Here is a 20,165-nt window from a genome sequence, read left to right as displayed (position 1 = left end):
GACCCCTTCCCGCAGCTCTCAGCCGGGCTGCCCCGGGCCCAAATTCGCTTGCTTTCGCACGTCTCCCGTGCACGACGGCGCCGGGTCTCCCCGCGCTGTCTGCTCTCCTTGCCAGGCCTCACCGGGCCCCCCCGAACGGCAATTCCCCCCCCCTACTGTAGCACCTCGACCGGGGTATAAATTAGCCAATAAATGCAGCGCTTCATCAAAATATGGTTAAGGAAAGAAAAAAAAGGACTGAAAATTAGGGAAACAATATCTGCTACATGAATGTGTGAGAGTCGACACAATAGCTTGTAAAAATTGCTTGGAAGGCCTCAACCCCTATCACGTTAATATATAATTATTGATTTTTAAAATGACTTCTTATATCCTCCATGATCTCTAAAAAAGCTAGGGAGGTCAGTCTTGTAAATACTTTTACAAGTAAGTAATAAAAATCACGACGAAGTCGCATTGACAAGTAATTACTGGGTAGGTTTGTTAGCTGATTCTCAAAGGTTTTTTTTTTTTTTTTAAAACCAACAATTATTATTGTACTAATGACAGCCATTTTTAAAGTTAAAAGTGTCCTTCTCCCTCTCAGCTTAAATAATAAGGGCCTGGAAAAAACACCTGAGACCGATCTACTGAAATTCTTATATATTAGGCTCCAAAGAGATGCTAATTATGTCTCCCCCTTTTAAAATATATCATTTTTTTAAGGTGATATGGCTTATTTTGACATGCATGGTGGCAGGAAGGGAGCTGCGGTTTCTGAATAAATCTCTCAAAGCAGCGTGTGAGGGTAACAATTCTTACTGCTTTATTGCAGCGCAAGAGCATAAACAGCTTGGATATGTGGTGTATCAATATGCCACTTGTTAATAAGCAAGGATGTGAATCATAAATATTCGGCTGTTTGATCACCAGGCTTTTAATTAATGTTTTGATGATCTCCAATAAGAATAAAAGTCAGTACGATAGATATTGAGTAGATACGACAGAGAAAAGATGCAATGATTTTCTGTGTTACCTGATTTATATGACAGATAAACTATCAACTCATCCAGTTTCATACAGAGAAAGAGAGAGGAGAGACGTACATTTCCCTTTTTTATATCTTATTGTAAAAAAAAAAAAATCACTTAATTCAAATGTGTATCTAAAATGTTCCCAGAGGACAGTGATGCAGGCAAAATAATCAAGGTTTAGCACTGTGTAATAAAGGTTTGTGGCCAGATTCGAAATTAAGGAGCTGTTGCAGCGCTTGCCTAGGCAGGAGCTGGGTTTCTGGAATAAATCACGCCCTGTCTGCGGCTGGTGGGAAGCGCCTCGGGGAGATTTCGGGGGAAGGCGGCAGAAAACACCCCGCGGACCCCAGCCCCGCGCCGGGACGGGCGACCGCGCGGCTCCGCCGAGGGGGAACGGGGGCGAAACGCGCGGCGCGGAGCGGCCAAACGCCCCGCCGGTGCCGCGGGGCCGCGCCGGGGCCCCCAGCCGTCGCTGGGAATTTTGCCGGTTGGATGCCGGAAGAAGCGACGCATTTTTCCAGCGAACAAAACAGGCGTGGGGAGAGGAGCGGGGGTGGGAGCGCGCGGTGTTGCTCCCCGGCGGGATATGAGGGAAGCGCTGCCTTCGGAGGCGCTCGGCAGGACCTCGCGCTACGTAACGTCGCTTAATAACTCCGCGCCGGGCTGTGCAATTTAACAGCTTCGAGGATCGACGCTAATGCATCGATTCTGCTTTAATAGAATTTTGTTGTCAATGGCCAGCGCTCGGCACGATGCAGGCTTCAGTCTGAACCCGTCTGACGGCTCCGTTCGTTTCCAGTCGAGCTCCGCTCGTTTCCAGTTGAATAGGTTAAGCAAAGACAGACCTCACTGTTCTCAATTCACTTTATGATCCTCCCATCATAAAAAATAATATCAGCACCTTGCTTTTCATGTCAGAACTACATTTGAGCTGCTATTCCCTATGCCCATGAGTAAATCCCATAAAAGCCGCCCCGTTGTACTGTCGCTATTTTTCCTTGTGGATGATTGATTGATGGATGAGTGCTGACACTTCAATGAAGCTATTTCGACTGCCATCTCAATCCGATGATGTGAGGGGTATATTTTCTGTCCATGCCTCATTACTTCAGAATGACATTCCTGGAACTTCATTTACTTTTTCCCTCCTTCCCTCAAGCGCCATATTTTTTCCCATCTAGGTTATGCATGCCATAAAAAAAGCAATTTGCTATTATATGTGGCATAAGGGCAACACTTTCCCTAGGAGGTAAATAAGAAGGGCCTTTTTTCTCCTCCGTGTTGAGTTTAGGGATCATGTCAAAATTTCCCAAACAATGCCAAAACAGGCCCGCCTGCCCGAGCAGTTGGGAGCACGATAAGCATGTTTAGTCTGATTTTGCAAATGTTGCGCTTCAATTTTATCCTTGAATGTCTAAAATAAAAACACCCCCCCAAAGCCCTCTCATATTTGAGAAAGATCCTCTTCTCCAATCTCTGCCTAGCATACTTCGAATATTTCATCTGCAACGGAGTAGCAGTTTACAACTTGATCCAGACTTATTTTTCCTTTGAGAATAAGGAAAGGTCATTTGTTAAATGCAGAGATGGATTTGTCTACTGTAGGTTGCTTTAGTTGCAAGGAAATGCTCAGCTAGAGTAAACAGGGCTGCGCCTGATTTTCCAAACAGTGCACTAGGTAATGTGAGGTTTGTAACACCAAAATATTCTGGAAGATTTTCCGAGGGACCCGATTTTAATCTGTGTAATACAGTATTCCCGTTAATAATAATGTATAATTAAGACATCCGTTAAAAATCCATAACGTTAATTTAATGGAGAAAATCTAATACAGTTCTATTGGAATTTTTACGTTAAATTAACTTTAACGGGCTTTTAATGGATGTCTTAATTAGATCTCATTATTAACGTGAATATTCCACAAATTAAAATTGGGACCTCAAAGTTTTAATGAAAAAAGTTACAAGAACAAATTTTCAATTGCCATCTTTTTAGCCCCTTTCTCACCAGGTCTCTGTTGATTTTAAAAGGCAGCTGTGCTTTAAAACCTGCAAATACAGATAGTAACAGACAGGCCAGAGAGATAGCGTGAAGGCCAGATTCTGATCTCATTTACAGTGGCATAAATCCAAAGTAACTCCCTTGACTACACCAGAGATATTTAGATTTACACTCACGTAACTGAGAAAGAAATTCTACTTTTATTCTTTTATATCTATATATAGATATTTATATAGTGATATTTATATATAGATATACCTATATTTATATAATGTTCAATAATCTAACAATAGTACTTTTGTTTAAAAATCACTCCATCGCATATCTCTTGTCATAAACTGTAATGGAGATTTAAATATATATATATATATCTGAGGAATAAAACAAACTGAAAATAATCCATTTTAAACAAATCTTTGGCAGCAACATGGTTAAGCATAACTATTTGAACAACTTGCACAGAAGATTAACATTGTTCAGAGGTTTTTTGGCTCAGAATCTGTTTTAACTTAATAACTCTTGTACTTACTGTGATGTATTGATCCCTAGTGCAATGACTGGATTGGGCAACCCAGGTGCAACAGTAATAGCTGCACTGAATAGAAACATTTCCTTTAGACAAACTATCCCAGAGGGGTTATAAATAGGAAATGGACATTACCATGAAAAGTAAAGCTTCCAATGTGACTGCATCTTGTGTAGCACACTTGGACATTAAACTATGAAGAATTTTTTTTTTCCTGTCAAGTGTTACAAATTGACGAAATAAGTACATCAATGTTCTCAGTCATTATCTTACTTCAGTGGCACTTTGTTTTAGTGACAGCAAAAAGGGACAGTGGAGACCAGACAGCCCCAGTGCAGTTTATCAATGAAAATCTAATATCGTCCATAAGCAGGGGAGTGGAAATCAATACTTCATTACCAAATTGTTAGTGAGGATGAAGAAGAATAGCTGGAGTTTTTTTGGCAGTCTTCTCGGTACGGGTTGTTGTGAGTTCAATGTCAGGATCGGAGTGACACGTAGAGACGGGCTGAGTGCGGGAAGCCTGGGCTGGAGAGCTGGAACTAAGGCATTTGTCCTGCAAGCAGAATAGTAATAACTAGAATTATTAATTTTTTAATCGTGATTCCAGATTTTTTTTGCATATGTGTTTTTTCTCAATAGTAATTTCTCCTAAAGAGTCAGCTTTGCTTTACATTGCCCAACCGTAGGCTTGCAAAAAGACAAGGACACACAAGCACGAAGAAAAAATCCTTAAGTCCATAAATGCTCTGGGACGAGTGGGTAAACCCCACCTGAGGATGAGCCTGAACTTGCTCCGCTGAGTCTGCATCTCCGCTTTTCCCTCCTGTTGGTTAAACCTGCTCAATATGACGTGCCTAATCCTGCAACCAGTCAAGAGAGCCTCGAGCTGAACTGGGTACCTTGGTAGCCACACCGTGCGTAAGTCACCGGACTATCGCTGTTATTCCTGGCTGTTGTGGCACCTCCCTCGCTCGCATTAAAAGCCGCCGTTCGTCCGCGAGGCTCTTATCCGTTCTGTGGCTACAGGAAGTGCTAAGAGGCCGAAGCTGCTAAGTTGCTTCTGCATAGAGGCGGAGGATGCTTGTTTAACTTAATTACAAGATGTGGGTTTAAAAGTTCAGCTCAAAGTTGAGTGCTGTTTTGCTCATAACCTGGGAGAAGGAGACTGAGAAAAGCAGTAGGAAAAAAAAATAGTGGAAAAAAAGGGTGAGAAATGAAGCAGGGAGTAAGTAAAGTGAAAGTCAATCTGGAGAGAGCACAGAAAAAAAAAAAAAGAATGGCAGCCGGCAAAAGAAATATGTAACTGAGAAATATCCTATGGGTTCAAGGCCATGTACACTTCAGCAAACACAACTCAGACCCTGTGGTGTTCCCTGTATTCTGGCTAAATCAACTGGAAATTCAGTAGTAACTTTATTTAAAGTAAAATAAACTTTTCATAAAATTCCATATGAAAACAAAAAAGTCCATTGACTCCATGTTATTTAGTTTGCTATTTGGTTTGTTTTACAATATCTTCACCTTTTCAGTTTTCACAGTGATGCTGAGTTTTGCATTGGAAACCCAGACCTGCTATGGAGAAACTGTTGGAAGGGAAGAAGAGGTTTTGGCAGCTAAATGCAGAGATTTTTGGCACCCGAGAATGCATGGAAGTCAGTTTGAAATTGTGGTGAATACTTTAGGTCATTATTTCCACTAAAAAGATATTAAAAGCAATCCATGTTGACACTTTACAGCGTTGTCTTTAGGTTTCAGAGGTAACGCTCCAGAGCAATTCACACTTTGCAAAGCTATTATTTTTCACTGCGAAAGGACAAAGCTGTGTCAGTTTATACCTGTTCAAGTTTTAAAGAAGTCCAGAAGTCTTATTACTGTAAAGCTTAGAGCTGAAAGTATAATTCTGTAGTAAGCTGGGTCCGATCCTGCAGCAAAGGTCACAGTTCCAGAACCACCTTCTACAAATGGTCCGAGTACTGACTGCAGAGCTGTCACAGGAGATTTGAGCTTTACATTTTTAGGTAGGTTTTGCAGCCCTAACCAAGATGGAAACCTACCTGTGGCATGCTACTTAAGTCCTACCTTGGTATGGTGTCAAGAGCTCTAGTGGGTCTGAGGTGCAGAGCATCTGTGCAACTCATGGATGCTGAAAACCGAGACTGCGGGCTGGTCCCACACAGGCCAGCATGAGGCCGCGGTGGAACAGCTTCGTGCAAGAGCCATAATTCTTGATTAATTCAGTTCTACCTCCAGGATGTTGTTTGGACAATTAAGCAGCATGTAGTATTACTAAAAGTGCTAATTCTGGGAAGGAATCTTGACTTGAAGCAAAGTAGCTGGTTCCCTGCCAGCGGGAAATACTTATCTAGGGCTTGGATTGGAAAACTGCAAAGCCAAACTCCTGATTCCTTTTCCTTTCTCTTCACTGTGAGGAAGATCCTTAGACTCTTGTATTACACTGTGACCAGCTGTAAAATCAGCTTAGTAATATTTCTGGCTGCTCCTACGTCACAGGGGGAATGCACACGGAGAAACATTAAGGACTTTCTTAAAACTCCTTGGCCAAGCTCTTCAAAGGAAGATTAGTCAGGGTGTAGCTCCACATGAAACTCTTCTGGCAACGACGCCGGCTGCAGAAGTTTGCGCCCCTTCCTATCGCGTCAAGCCCTCGCCCCAGCCGGAGACGATCCCCAGCGGCGGCAGCGCAGCCGGCTGCGGGGCCGCGCAGCCCCGGCGTGGCCTGGGGCTGTCCCCGCTCCGGCTTGCAGCGTGGCCGCGCTACCACTGCAGGAGGAGGCGATAACTCCAGTGCCGGGCTGGGGCTGCACAGCCAAAGGGGAAGGGTGGAAACCTCTTAAACTGGTTTTGCTGCTGCTGGAGAAAAGATAACATGGAGCTACAGGCCCCCGAAGCTGGAGGGAGGTTGCAGGGAATCTGGTTTCAGCACTTGTATAAAAGCCATTCATGACAACTGCATACGCTTTCGAGACTGAGCTTCCAAATACTTGACTAATGGTAACATCCATGCGTGACTCAAATCAATGGGGACTTGGCATTGATTTCAATGGTCTGAGTGCTTCCCCCCGAGGACTTTTGCCCAACCGAAATCTCCATCCTTGGTTTTGCATCGATGTCACTCCAGGCTGGGGCAGGACTTTGGGAAATTAATTAGTGTGAGGCCTGATCAATAAGGGTCATGGCTTACGTATTTCATTATCAAGGCTCTAAGAGATTTGGGGAGTATGTGGAGAGTTTGTCACCCATGGTCTGGGGCATAGTAGCTCGGTGTTCAAATAGCACTTGATGGGCAAAGTTTGTTGCTGCCTGGACATTTATTGGAATGTAGCTCAACCTGTACCATAAAGAAAACTCTATCATTTTAATTGCGTTATAAAAATGCCATTGAGGATGTTCATTATGCTGGTCTTGTACAGCATATGTGAATTATCAGATGCAGATATTGAAGCTTTGCTTTTATTTAACATTAATTATCAAGCCATCAACAGATGTAAAAAGTTGTATCTATTTTGATGTGGATGTGTCAGGACTCAGGCCTCCTCCTAACCAGCACCTTCCCACTCCTTGTACACGGCACAACTTCCCTCTCTTCATTCAAATCCTGCTGTGAAAACACAGCTGCGAAACCTCTGAAATGTGAACTCTCAAACACGCCTGCAATTCGGGACAACTGTCAGCGGCTAACCGTGACGGCGCCCGGCCTCGGTGGGCCGGCGGCCACCGCGCGCAGCCGCGCTCCTCGCTCCCTGCGCGGCTCCCGTCCCGCGAGGCGAGCGGAGAGGTCGCTCTCCCTCTTCCGCGCGCACACGTCAGATCCTGGGCTTTTTCTCCCCCCCCCGCTCCTTTTCCCTTTTCTCCACGGCCAGAAGTCACGCGAGCTGCGGTTGCCACGATGGTTAACTTGCCGGCGGGTGGGACGCGGCGGCTGCCCACTCCGGGCGCTTTTCGAGTCCGTCGCTGGGGGATTGCTACCTTAGCTTGCCTGGGGTTTTACGGGGAACCTCCACCTCTTCACTGATCCTGTTTGAGGTGTGACGGTACTGTAGATCCACGAAGATGATATCGGTTCATGTGCTTATAATTTTTTCTGTATTTTCAGATCTTTGCTAATATCACTTTATCATGTTCTGTTAGTTTGGTGGGGCACTAATAATGGCAATACGTATCTCTGATCCACCCACCGAAGTCCATGGGCGTCTACGGATCAAAACCTTGCCATGCGGTCGCTGTACCTTCAGCACTACATTGCAGGGCTCCTAAAAGGCCAACTAGAAAGACACAGCCAGGCCCTTTGTGGTTACCAAACATGTTATCTCTAGATGTCATTTTTGACCTACTTTTGCTACATTTTTACAGCAGCAGAAAATCTGTTCCTTAAAGAACCATGCTTACATGCACAATGTCTAGGTAGGGAGAAAAAGGAAATCTGAATATATTTTGTTTCAGTTAGGACTCCTCTCACCATGAATTACAATATTACAGACTCTAAATGTGTTCTCGTTACCCATAATTATAACTAAAATTATATCAATCTAAACAGTAACTACTCAAATGATTCATACTGATTTTAAGGAGCATGCTCTCTAAGTTTTGCCTGCCCATCCATTTTAAAGCCTTACAGCTGGAATAGCTTTCCAGAAGGTCATTTAACAGCACATTAAATAAATAAATAGAACATATTTATTTCAGAAAACACATTCTTATTAGAGGGGAAGGCATTTTGGGAAAGGTAAGAATAACCATTGTGAAACCTAATTTTTTCACTTCTGCGCTGTTCTTGCGAAAGGTGCCCTGCAGCACCCACACGAACGCATGCAAAGGCTCTGCAGGACGCCGTAGAATAAGGTCCCTAATGTGCGTCATACAGAGGTGTATCAGAGTGGCAATGAACTACGTCATGCACAGCACAGAAATTGCATCCGCTGCTCCCTGATACCAGCAGCAGAGCACAGGAAGAGGCGACGGTTTGGGTAAATACACCAGCACAGCCCACGGCCGTCACCGGCCAGGCCGCGAGCCCCCTTGGTCCCTGCAGAACAGCTTGGACTGCGCGCGTGCAGCCTGCGACCGCGGCCATAAAGAAAGGGAGGTGCAATAAAAGGTCTCCTATACTGTAAAATATGTTTCTGTCCCATGATCTAAGTCTATGAGAATGTGGGACAAGATAATGGAAAAAAAATGCGGGCTCCAGCTCAGATGTTCCCGGGGTGTGTCTGCCCAAGCACAAACTGTCTGATTGCAGTAACACCCAGGTGGAGGAATTCAGAGACCTCAGTGCCTAGGTTTATGGAAACTACACTTAATAAAAACCTGAAGTCATTAAGGTTGTATTTGTCTCAGAAAACCCTTTGTTGAAGATACTTTGTTATGAGGCAGAGGCCAAGGCCAGAAAAAAGACCTCAGGATTTCAGTAGCAAGATCATGAGAGCTCACATCTGCAGCTGGTGCAATACACCTTATCTGCAGGGGGTCAATGAAGTTATGCTGATTTACATCAGCTGCTTGGCCTAACGGTTGCAGGCTATAAAAGAAGATTTTCCTTGAAATCTGCAGGAAAAAAAACAAAAACAAACCAAAACACCCTTCCACTTTCTGAGTTGCTTCTTTTCTGAAACTTCTGATGTCTGTGCAGATAATTCTATATGACTTAGATTTCTCAGCTGTGACCCCGACAGAACACAGCTCCGAAGCACATGCATATTAGCATTGCGCACAGCGCAGCAAGCACAGAAAACCCAGCTCTGCCAGGACCTGTGGACTAACGGTGCGTACACCGCGGCTGGGCTGCACAGATGCAGGCATCCCCACAGTTTGAGGATGTGCCTGTGCAGACGTGTGCGGACCAGTTGTGCCACTTGAGACCTATGAGAAAGATGCAGAAATTCTTCTGCATATACATACATGCATGTATACATACTATATATATATGCATATATTATATATATGTATGCATTTCCGGACAAATAGCAGCCCAGCCAGAGCTTCCGAATGTGTGCAGCAGTGCCCAGCTCACCAGGGTTGCTAGACATCCCTGAGCAAATACAGTTAGATCCTCCAAATCCACCTGAACAACACGGCTTGTGAAGACGCTGACATGTGTTAGCCTGAGCAGTTCCCCAGAGGGCAGACAGTTTCTTCTGTGAACAACTAGAAAAGACTCCGGGAGTATTTTAAAAGCAACAGCGAGGAGACACATTCCCCCACAGACAGGGGCAAACGGCAGGAGCAGCCCGGGAGGGAGGTGAAGCCTTGCAGCCCCTCAGGGCTCCGCTAACGAAGATGCCAATCAGCTGGGTGAGCAGTGCAGTGTGAAAACGGGCAGAGGCCGCTTTTGTAGCGTTGCTGGTGGAAGCAGCCCCTCTCCTGCCTCCTTACCCTGCCGGGTTTACCGGTAAGCTGACTGTATGGTGCCTTGAATTGGGGGCTTATTTAGGCTGAAAATAACCAGCAAAAAGAAAAAAAAATGTTTTAATGCTGATAGTTCAGGCAACCCAGGTCTTTGCATGACCCCAAGCAGCGACGGCAGCGATTGGGGTGCAGGGATGGTGCTGGAGGGGATCACTGCTGGGAGAAGGGCACACTCCGCTGTCCCTCACTTCCCGCGGAGACGGCCACGAGGGGAGGAGAAGGCAGCAGCTGGGCGTTAAAGCCCGCTTCCACCCTCAAAGAGCGGGTGTGCGTGGCTTTGGGCAAACCGTTCACCTCCTTGCACTCCTCAGCTGTCTTTTGATAGACTGAGTCAGGCTAAAAATTGGGGGCTGCAGCTCCCTCTATTTTCACAGGCATGGAGTGAAATCCTGGCCTTGCAGCAACAACAGGATTTCTAGGCCAAGATTTCACCCCTGATCTCATCTCGGGCCTCAAGGTGACATAGGATCCGCACATGTTCAGCAACAGTGACGAGTACACGTGATATCTAACAGGCGCAGAGCAGGAGAGAGCCTGACACTTAACTTGTCCCTCCTCATTGCTCGTGCACCCGGGCAAAGCCCAGCACAGGGGTATCTGGAGGGATCGCAGGCTTGTAAGGGGGAAGAAATGAGGGAACATTTAATTTGTTGTTTTTCCTATAAATAAAGCATAGTCATCAAATCACAATGTATTTGAGAGCACATGTTATTGACAGCCTATTCTTGGAGAGAAAAAAAATGTGGATTTTTTTGGCAAAGTTTCTCTATTTGCTAAAGATTAAATTGTTCATTGTACAGGGCACCATCTGCCCTTGGAGAGAGATTTAGTTGATGGCAGCTGCAACCAAAGTGTGGAAGATATAGCTGAATTTCTGGTTTCTTTTCAACTAGCAACTGTCATTACAGGTCACATGCAAACTGTGTCATTTTCTGTGACAAGCAGGTTCTGTAGACTAGGGTGCCTGCTACATTTTAAAATGCCACCTGTATGGATCCCAGAAGAGAAATAGCTTTTGTAATGCACCTTCAAAAGTGAATTTAGAGCAGGTAAGACAAAGCAATCCTGGTTTGATCGTCTAGGTGCCAGGTGTGGGTAGGAACTGGGTTCAAGCGCTAGGTTTACAGGGATGGATGTTGGATGTACTGGTAGGTCACTTAAAGCTAGATTTCCCCAAGCAATTTAGGTGCTTAAAATCCAAAACTGTCATCTGGAAGTGTTTACTCAACTGCTGCCTAATTCCACAATTGCCTCCTTGTTTTCCTTGTAATGTAATTCCAGGTTAGACGAAACCCCACATTTTTCAAATCTGAAGAGAATTTATCACCAAGCTAGAAGATGCAGTGGGTGGGTGTTCTCCCAACTCCACCTACAGAGCTCTGCCATAAAAATTTCAAGATTCATTGTGAGAGTGTAAAGGATAATCCGCTGGGAGACCCCGAGTTCCAATCTCTGCTTTCACAACTATTTTGATATTTCACAGAAATTTGTCACTGGCTAAAATGAACACTTTGAGTAGAAAATTCATAACTCTTCCCTTTTCCCTGAACACCCTAACAGTTCCGGTGGAGAACTATGTTCCCTTTCTCTGCTGAGCATAATGGGAGGGGAGAAGTTACTGGTAGACTTTGTTAGGATTAAGAAACAAAGCAAAACAAAAAAGGAAACCCAAACTTCTTTGCTTTCATCCCTGCCTTGCTATGAAAGTGCCTTCATATTTCCAAGCTCGCTGACAATATTTCAGAGTGGTGCATCACACAGTCTCCTCTGGAACGGCAGGCACTGTCAGCGCTGTGAACAAACCAGTCTCTGGATTTTTACTTCACAAAGGTTCTGTCTAAAGCATTTCTATAGAAAAAAAATTTTTGAAATTTGTGAGCCTCGCAGCATTGCAGACAAGGATGAGTTCTGGTTAATTTTCTTCTGATGATTTCCACATTTTCTGCAAGAAAAACAACAGCTACTGTTGCCTTAAGACAGACTGAACTTGTTGTAATATGCCTAGATATAAGAAGAATTGTTCATGTGAAAGAATGTACAGGACATAAACTTGTTACCAAGTTTATTTTGTTCAGTTCAACTTTTTGGTCTTCTGTAACATTTCATTGTGGTAGAACGGGGTCATGTTTTGAAACAAACTGCTAGTAAATCTTGAACGCAACTGGTGTGATTAAATCTACATTTTTGGATAAAAAGCTTTTTTTTAAATGGGTAGAGGTTTGCCCTTCCAGCAAATTATTGTTCATCAGTTCCAGGCATCAGCTCCTCTTTCTAATTGCTCCGTGATGTGCCCAGCCCATTCGAGCTGTATCCCTTTGGAAAGGTTTGTGCTTCCATTTTTCCGTTTTGCTGCAGAGCAGAAACACGCATTTCAAACTTTGATGTTTGCTTATGCAGATTCATCAGGTTATTTACATCAGTGATTTGACTGAGCTCAAGTGTTTTCAGGATCAGGGCCTATAAAGAGACATCCAGAAAAGTGTTTCAAACCACAGACTATGTTTATTTGGGTTACTTTGTGCAGAAAGCATTAATCGGTAGGAGAGGAAGGCTGCTTACGTGAATTAGTGTTGAATACACTGGTTTCTCCTTTCTTTGGGAGGAAGCCCTTAAAACACAAATTCCCGCCTTGAAAGCCAAACTGACGTGCTCACGGCAAACTACAAGTAAATCACCGACTCTGTAGTGCCAGAACTGCACCTGCTCTTCCACTGCTGATTTATCCACAAAATATATCACATGCCAGTTACTTGAATTAGGATCATGGGGAGACAGGAATCATTAGAGAGCAGGAGAAACTCCTAAGCATAAAGAAAACTTCCCCGTTTGTCTCCTCCGCGATGCCTGTTTTATTCCCTCTTCGCGCACTGACAGCCCTGGCGAGGCCGTGGATGCTGTAATCCTGGGCAATCGCTTTTGGGGGCAGCATCGTGGGGGTGCAAATGCTGGCTACGACGGTAGCTGTGGATTTCCAGGCAGACCCAGTTTCCCAGTTCCTGCGATGCATTTAGCAATGCTGGTGGGTGAATGGGATAGCCAGGGTCAAGTATTTCATTCCTGGTTATGTTTCCTTTGCTATTGGAGTGCCTCAAAATGCCAGGTAAATTAGACTTGGAGAAAGGGACGCTGCATCTCTAAGTAATGAGGCTGGGAAACAGGGAACGCATTTTCCACTAGCTCATGTCTCACTGTATGGCATTCCGATTTCGTGACACTTCATAATAAATCATTGCTTATCACTCACATGGGAACATAACATGGTTCAAGTTAAGATTCGTTAGTGATTGTAAAGAAGAAACATGAATTGCTCCATATCAGGGCTTTTTGATCATCTTTCTGTCCACTGCAGGCATTTTTTTTAAATCAGTATATTTACTGTAACTGTTGTTTAAAGCATAAATAAAAAGGGAAAGAAGGAGCAGAAAATATAAATAATGAAAATAAATTTATTTGTCTTATGTGTTTATGTAAGCATTTGGCAATTACTTTGCACAGCCGCTTGTGTTCAGTGTCACAGACTGCTGCATCAACATAAGTTTCAAAGGCTGCAATTTTACATATGTATATATGTGTGTGTGTGTGTGTGTGTGTGTGTATAAAAATCAAAATGCCACTGCAGCCATATTCTGGAGGAGAAATTTCTAGCAGGTGCCTGAGTTTCTAGAGCCAGGCGTGTGTCACCGTGTCTACCATGGGGAAAGACGGTGTGATGCTGCCCTCTGCGCGGCTCCCCCGTGCCGGCCGTGCCGCGGGCAGGAGCCTGGTGGCATCTCCTCGCTGGCGTGGCCTCGGCATGGATCTGCTCCCTGCCCGACCCTGGATGGCCAAAAAGCGAAACAGCTGGAAACCATCCCTGCTTCAGCCTCGTCAGCCCTGCCGTGAGCTCGGGGTGGGGAAACATGGGGGTGAGGGGGCTGGATTTGGGGAATATATTCGAATGCAGAAGCTCATGGGTTTACAGATGACACCAGCAGCGTATCAGGGGAAGGGTAAGTTTATTATAAGAATGTCTACTAACTGAAAAAATGTGACCCTGGAAGCTTGAAAAAATAAAGAATTACAAGAAGTCTGCAGAAATTTCTCACCCTCCCCGCGTCCCCCCCGAAAAAATCTGTTCCTTCCCTTTTGTTACAAATAGTTTTATTTTAATTTCTTTTCTTTGCCTTTACGATTTGATTGTGGGAGGTACCTAAAACTGTAGGATAACCCCAGAGAAATCAGATAAGGTAAATATTTACTGCAGCTACGGCTTTGATTATTCCCCCTTCAGTAATTTGCTATTTATTATATTAATCAACTATATAACATGTCATTTCTACTGCTCCCTGGCTGAATAATTTCCAAAACTACAAACAGCTTTCAAGATAGTTGCCAGACAGGCGCAAATTAATACTTTCAGAAATTCTTCCTAGAAACATTCCCATGAACAGAATTTTTGCACCCTATATTTGTAAAAATGAATAGATTTGGGTAAAAAAAAAAATTACCAAAGGGATTTCTTTATTGTTTTAGAAAAATTCATGCTTTTTCTTCCTGTTTGTTTTTTCTGGATGAATATTCTTTTTTTAACAAAAAACCCAAATGCATTAGTGCTTAACTTTGCTGGAGTGAGTTGTCTTGTAAAATCTATGAGACAAGACGGCAATAGAAGTAAGCATATAGTTAAGTGTTTGTAGGATTAGGGACTTAATTTGGCAGTTACAAAAAGAAGAGACCTGATCTTTTACTCGGGCAAATGATCCCCTTGATTTGTGGGACAACTCGTCTGCCTGAGACGGCATATGACCAAGAGACTGTAAATTCCGCCGCCTGATCCATCTGATCTCCTTCCCCAATGCTCCACATCGCAAGCGTTTGCGGTTGTCCTGGGCGCTGTCTTTGATCTCCAGTGTGTGCTCTTAAACTGACGTTAGCTTCTTGCGTTTATGCCCTAGGTCTCTGTAAGACCTTCCCTTGTGCTCAGAAAATCTCCAAGCCATGTACAATAAACGCATTATGCACAAACGTGTGAAATCCCCCAAAATCAAGTTTTTAAAAGAAGAACTCTGTTCTAGTAGTGCACAACAGTAGATGTATTTATTATGTATTACTTTTGACCTTATTATATGTTACTTTTCACCTACTACCGATAGATGATTATATATAGGAATTAAAAACCCCAGGTCTTGACCAAGGAAAAAGATACAGTTTATGTATATGTTTATAATATATATGATACGGTGTCTAAATCTGATCTCACTTGCAACAGTATAGTGAATGGGATTACTCTCCATTTATTTTGGCTCACGCTAAGTTGGAGGTTTTGCCCCACAAGCTCCCTGTAATTTCTGTAAATGGAACTGCCTTTGTCAGCATTCTTAATATTTCTCCACAGAAATGGTATTAAAAGGCATCACATATGTCCTACAGTCTCATGCCTTATCTTCAAGAAATGAGGAATTATAGTAGATTTTTTTTTGTTCTCTTTCTTTTCTGTAGGAAAATGGCTTAATAGCAATCCCAAATGGAGTCCAGGACAAGACAGTGCATCTTCAAAATGTTAATTCTATTGCAAACCATGCCTGGTTTAAAAACAGATATTGAAACAGGGGAATAAATATTTGACAATGCTGTTAAGGCAACTTTGCTAACGATTTTTGAACAACCTCCAACTGAGGTCTAAATGTCTGCAATATCCATAAACAACTCTATACTGTCCAATTAGGGAGACAAAGACATAGAGTCCTGTCAGGAAGATTTGCATGGCTAAGTGTCTGAGATCACAGAGACGATGAGGGATCGTTCGAGTGATGGGGGATGCACAGAACGGATGACTATCATTACGATATTACAGAGGCTTACACCTTCCCAATTACTGGCAGGATTCATTAATTACTGCTGCATTTCCCTAATAGAATCCTCTCTCTTTGGCTTATCGCTACCTTCCCTCTGTCTACGTAAACCCACAACTCAGCAGTCGATCACCTATGAAAAATTAGATGGTGTAGCTTCTAGTGGCCTATTTAAAATTAAAAGGCAACTGGATAAGAAATAAAGAACAAAAAAAATAGGGGCTGTAATGCAGATATGGGGGGGCTGCAGGAGTGGCATTGGATGGGTTTGGAATTCTCTTGTTATTGAACTGTTTGAGAAAAAAAGCGGTGGCAGCTGCAGCGAGAAGCATCATGGTGGGTTTAAAAGCACAATGAAAGCATTTTACATAGACGTACGTACACACACAAACTCTAGGCAGATTGCAAAGTGACAATTACTTAAGGCCTGCTAGGCTGAAGTTTCACAACTAAGATTGGTGAATATTACAGGGGCTCGATGCTGTTGCAATCGCCTCAGCCCCATTAAAGATAATGGTGTGAGCATTTCCATGCTGTCATCATGTTACTATCAACAGCATTATCAGTATCAACTGCTTTTACAATTTGCGCAATGGCTCTTCCTGCACAAAGACGTAGCAACCACCAAACTCGTTTTCTTTTTAAATACACTGAAAAGAGCGTAGATTTCAATCCTTCATCTGTTCACAGATGAAACAACATTTCCAAATCATCACTGATAGCATTTTTTTCCTCCCATTCTAAGGACGGCCAACTGTTCTCAGCGATTTCTATTACATTTCCTACCTATTATTTCATGTAATGGCATTCCTTAAATTTTAAATTAGCTTTGAAGAATAAAAATAATTGAATTCCTGCTGTTTTGTGTACATAGAGGGTGACAGGAGCTAATGTGATAATTTAAACTGTAAATGAGTCTTCACTTTGTGTTCATTAATTACAGCTAATTACTGAATTACAAACCTTCTTGGTTAGGCACTGTTATGTATTCATGTAGCATGTTGGATTTCCAGCTGGTAGAAAACTGTTTTATAGACTTACAAGCTGACACACCAAGCTACCACTGAAACAATTCAGTTTGAAAAATAAAGGAGGGTGGGGGGTGCGTAATGGCTCTGGCTCTTTGAATTATATGAATGATGAGAAACAGTGCTTCCAACCTGAGCCTCAGGTAAGTGAGGATCTTGTGTATATAATTATAAAATATATGCTGTGGTCGGTAGGGAGAAAAAACAAGGATTTGAGCTGCTACTCTAGGCAAAGAGCATGAGTCTGCTCTGCTGACACCTGTTTTACACCAGTGTTATTCCCCTGATTTAAGCTGAGTTGCTCTCTTTATAGAGGAATATCAGTGAGACGGAAATGAAGCCCTTTCAAATGGGGCCAGTGCTCCTAGCACAAATTCTTCAGTTACACTCATGAACAGCAGGGCTGTAATATAAAACTGAAAATCCAAGCAAATATGCATTGTATTCCATATGTAAGCTCTTATTGTTCCTTACTGAGGGATCGTATGTAATGCTATAGGGCTGTCTTGAGCATTTACTGAACATTTTCTGCATTTAATGGTTCTGTCCAAACCCCTCATTTGGATGTGTCTTTTGTCTGCTGATGTTTCATATTAAAGCCAAATGCACTAGTTGAATCTATCTCTCTGCAAAGCGCGTGAGCAGCAGGAGCACCGCAATGACAACATCAGCCATGTTAGGATTTTGCAAGCTACGAAGCTCAGTGCCCAGAGAGGAACTATGACAAGTGGCCAAACAAGCAAGCAAACCAAAAACTAACCTACATTGCTGATCGATACATAGGCAGAAGACAGAGACATTTCCCTTCTATTAGCACATGCATTTTTCTCTGGTTTCACATGCTTTTTTTCTCTTTTAACACAACAGGTCAACACTCTCTCCAATCCGTGTTTTCAATGCCAGTGATTATGTAGGCACGCTCTGGGCAAGCCAAATAACCCTGTTGTAACCCGGCCCTTGCTCGTGCCTGGGTGAGCACATACAGGCAACCAAAGCATTGCTTCATGCTCAAAGTAACGGAGATTGCAGAAAACAATTGGATTAAAAAAAAATTAAACTGTTTAGTTAATTTTTCTATGACCAACTTCACCTTTGAGGTCCAGGACTGGGAAGACCTTGATCAAAGGTCCTTCCCCGGGACCCTGCCCCAAGGGGACAAAGCTGGGTTTGGAGCAGAGTCTTCTCAGAAGAGCACAACATTTCATACAGCCTATATTGGAATAATTTAACTGAATAATATATAAATAGCTAAAAAGGAAGGGTCAGATTCTCAGCTGATGCAAAACTATGTAGCATCATTAATTTCAGGAGAGTTATGTTGATTCACAGCAGCTGAAGATGTGGCTCAATAGGTTTGTAACAATAAAGACTTTGATGAGGGGCCCCTGAAAGCTGTAACACTGATGTGTGACTGCTTACATAAACACCAGTTCAATGACAAGGCTTTTCTGCCTAAGAACTAGTCTGTGCCTTCAGGTTTAATGATAAGTCCTAGTCTTTTGTCCTTAAATAATCGTTTTCATCTGGAGAGCGGCAAAGTGACTTATCCTAACACCAACAGAAATTCAGTAGTAGACTTAGCAATGGGATTCATGTCATGTCCTACTCCCTAATCACTTTCTTATGCTGCCTCTTCTCTTTTGGGGTACAAAAAGATGCGGGAAAACCAGGGGAGATGGCAGATGTGCAGACAGAAATTCCTTTCTTCCTGGGGATAGTAGCTTTCCGATATCACATAATGATAATGACTTTCATTAATCTTCTGTAGATCTTTCATCCAAGCGTTCTTTTCATTCCACATATACAGAAACCATTTAAATGTTACTATATATTAAGCAAAAATGAAAATTCTTAATATCGCATTTTAAAAATGTCACGAGTAGTAACACCGTGCAGCATGGTACCTACAGAGGCTCAGCATGACTGAAGAGGTAGGACTGCTGTGCAGTAAGTTATCAACCACCCTTTCTAGGCAGTCTCTCACCCAACTTGTTTTCATGTCTCACTCCTTTTTGATCTGACAGTCTCCAGCATGCAAATTTGCACTAAAACTAGGCATTTCAAATGTACCAGAGGGAGGCAGGGGCCTCACACCTATCGGTAGATTAGTGCGCCTAATGCCCTTTGGCTTTTTTTTAGCATAAAGGCTGATTACTCCATTGGTTGAACAACTTGGAAGAAATGACAAGGAACTAACAAGAGAGTAACACTGTATTTTCTATTTATTTTCTTTCGTTACAGTAGTGCTAATTAGAATGAGTAGTTCTCAATACAGTGCTTTGGAGAATGCTGATGAGGAGCACACAAAAGACTGAAGTGCCTCTTCTGCACAGCCTCGGAGGTAGCAAAACACAGCAACCTCTTGATTGCCATTATCCTAATCTCCCACGGTATTGCAGCATTTGGGACATTATAGTGCTTACATATTAGAGGCTGTATATACTGGCCTTTCTGAGGTCTAAAACCTTACTTTGGGGGGATTAAAACCATATTAACTCAGAGCTTATCATAACAAAATATGCTTTCAAGCAGAAGTACAGAGCCTACTTGGTGCTGGTGGGAGAGAGGCAGGAATTACATGGGGAATATGACTTTTGCACTGATATGAACTTCGAGCTACCTGTGAGCCCTTTGCCAACAGGGGTACGGGCAGACCTTGGTGGGGGCTGTCACTCATCGTATGGCACGCAAAAATCTTGTAACCTGCCCAGTTTCAGCTCTTTGGATGTACTGGCTTCTCACTTTGGGAAAAAGGGAGAATGAGAGACTGCTCTAACTTCCAAAATGCCAGGAGCAACAGCTTTTCCTTCAAAGATTTTCTCCCCCTTTCAGGCTTCGGAAGGGGTCAGAGGGATGAAGGCTCTTCGGGTAGATCTGCACCTCTTTTCTATTCACCAAGGTTTGATTCTCTTTATGAGCATGATCCGCCAATCCGTAATCAAGGGTTAATTTCACAGCTCACTGCTTCATCTAGCATAATATCCATTCAGACTAATTAAATCTGTCTAATAATGTGAGTGTCTTTGTCTTTGTTCTTTCCATTCTTTGTTTTACACCCTTCACATCTCATCTCCAGAACTACACGCCATCACACTCTGCTTGACAAGCAGAATCCATCCCTAAAATTAAAACATTCCTGACCTATCTGCGATGACAAGGCAAGCAAGCTTCACAGCGCTGCGGCCCATGAAGGGAGCTGACACATTTGTTTTTAATTTCAAAAGAGTAGAAAGTGAAGATCTGACCCTGTCAATCAGGCCCTGTGACAAGTTTAATCATTGCTGCCCCACAAAAATCACGGCTAAATAGGAATGCAAATAATGTATCACAGGGCTCTTAT

General features: G+C 43.1%; 1 protein-coding gene across 5 annotated transcripts in view; it reads right to left on the bottom strand.

The window, feature by feature from the left end:
- Positions 1-20,165, bottom strand: part of TSHZ2 (teashirt zinc finger homeobox 2) — a 233,676-nt gene that overhangs the window by 4,953 nt on the left and 208,558 nt on the right. For 2 of the 5 annotated variants that reach the window (XR_001293818.2, XR_010885982.1), the window contains one exon: positions 3,676-4,096. The exons of 1 other annotated variant lie outside the window; for it this stretch is intronic. The gene's annotated coding sequence lies outside the window, so the exon portion shown is untranslated. Of the gene's footprint in view, positions 1-782; positions 2,562-3,675; positions 4,097-12,389; positions 12,424-20,165 lie in introns of those variants that run through there. 2 more of the 5 variants (XR_001293817.2, XM_013951414.2) reach the window with 2 other exon arrangements.

The sequence above is a fragment of the Apteryx mantelli genome, chromosome 18, assembly GCF_036417845.1.
Source record: "Apteryx mantelli isolate bAptMan1 chromosome 18, bAptMan1.hap1, whole genome shotgun sequence".
In the NCBI taxonomy this organism is placed as follows: Eukaryota; Metazoa; Chordata; class Aves; order Apterygiformes; family Apterygidae; genus Apteryx; species Apteryx mantelli.
This window is presented reverse-complemented; position numbering and strand designations above follow the sequence as displayed.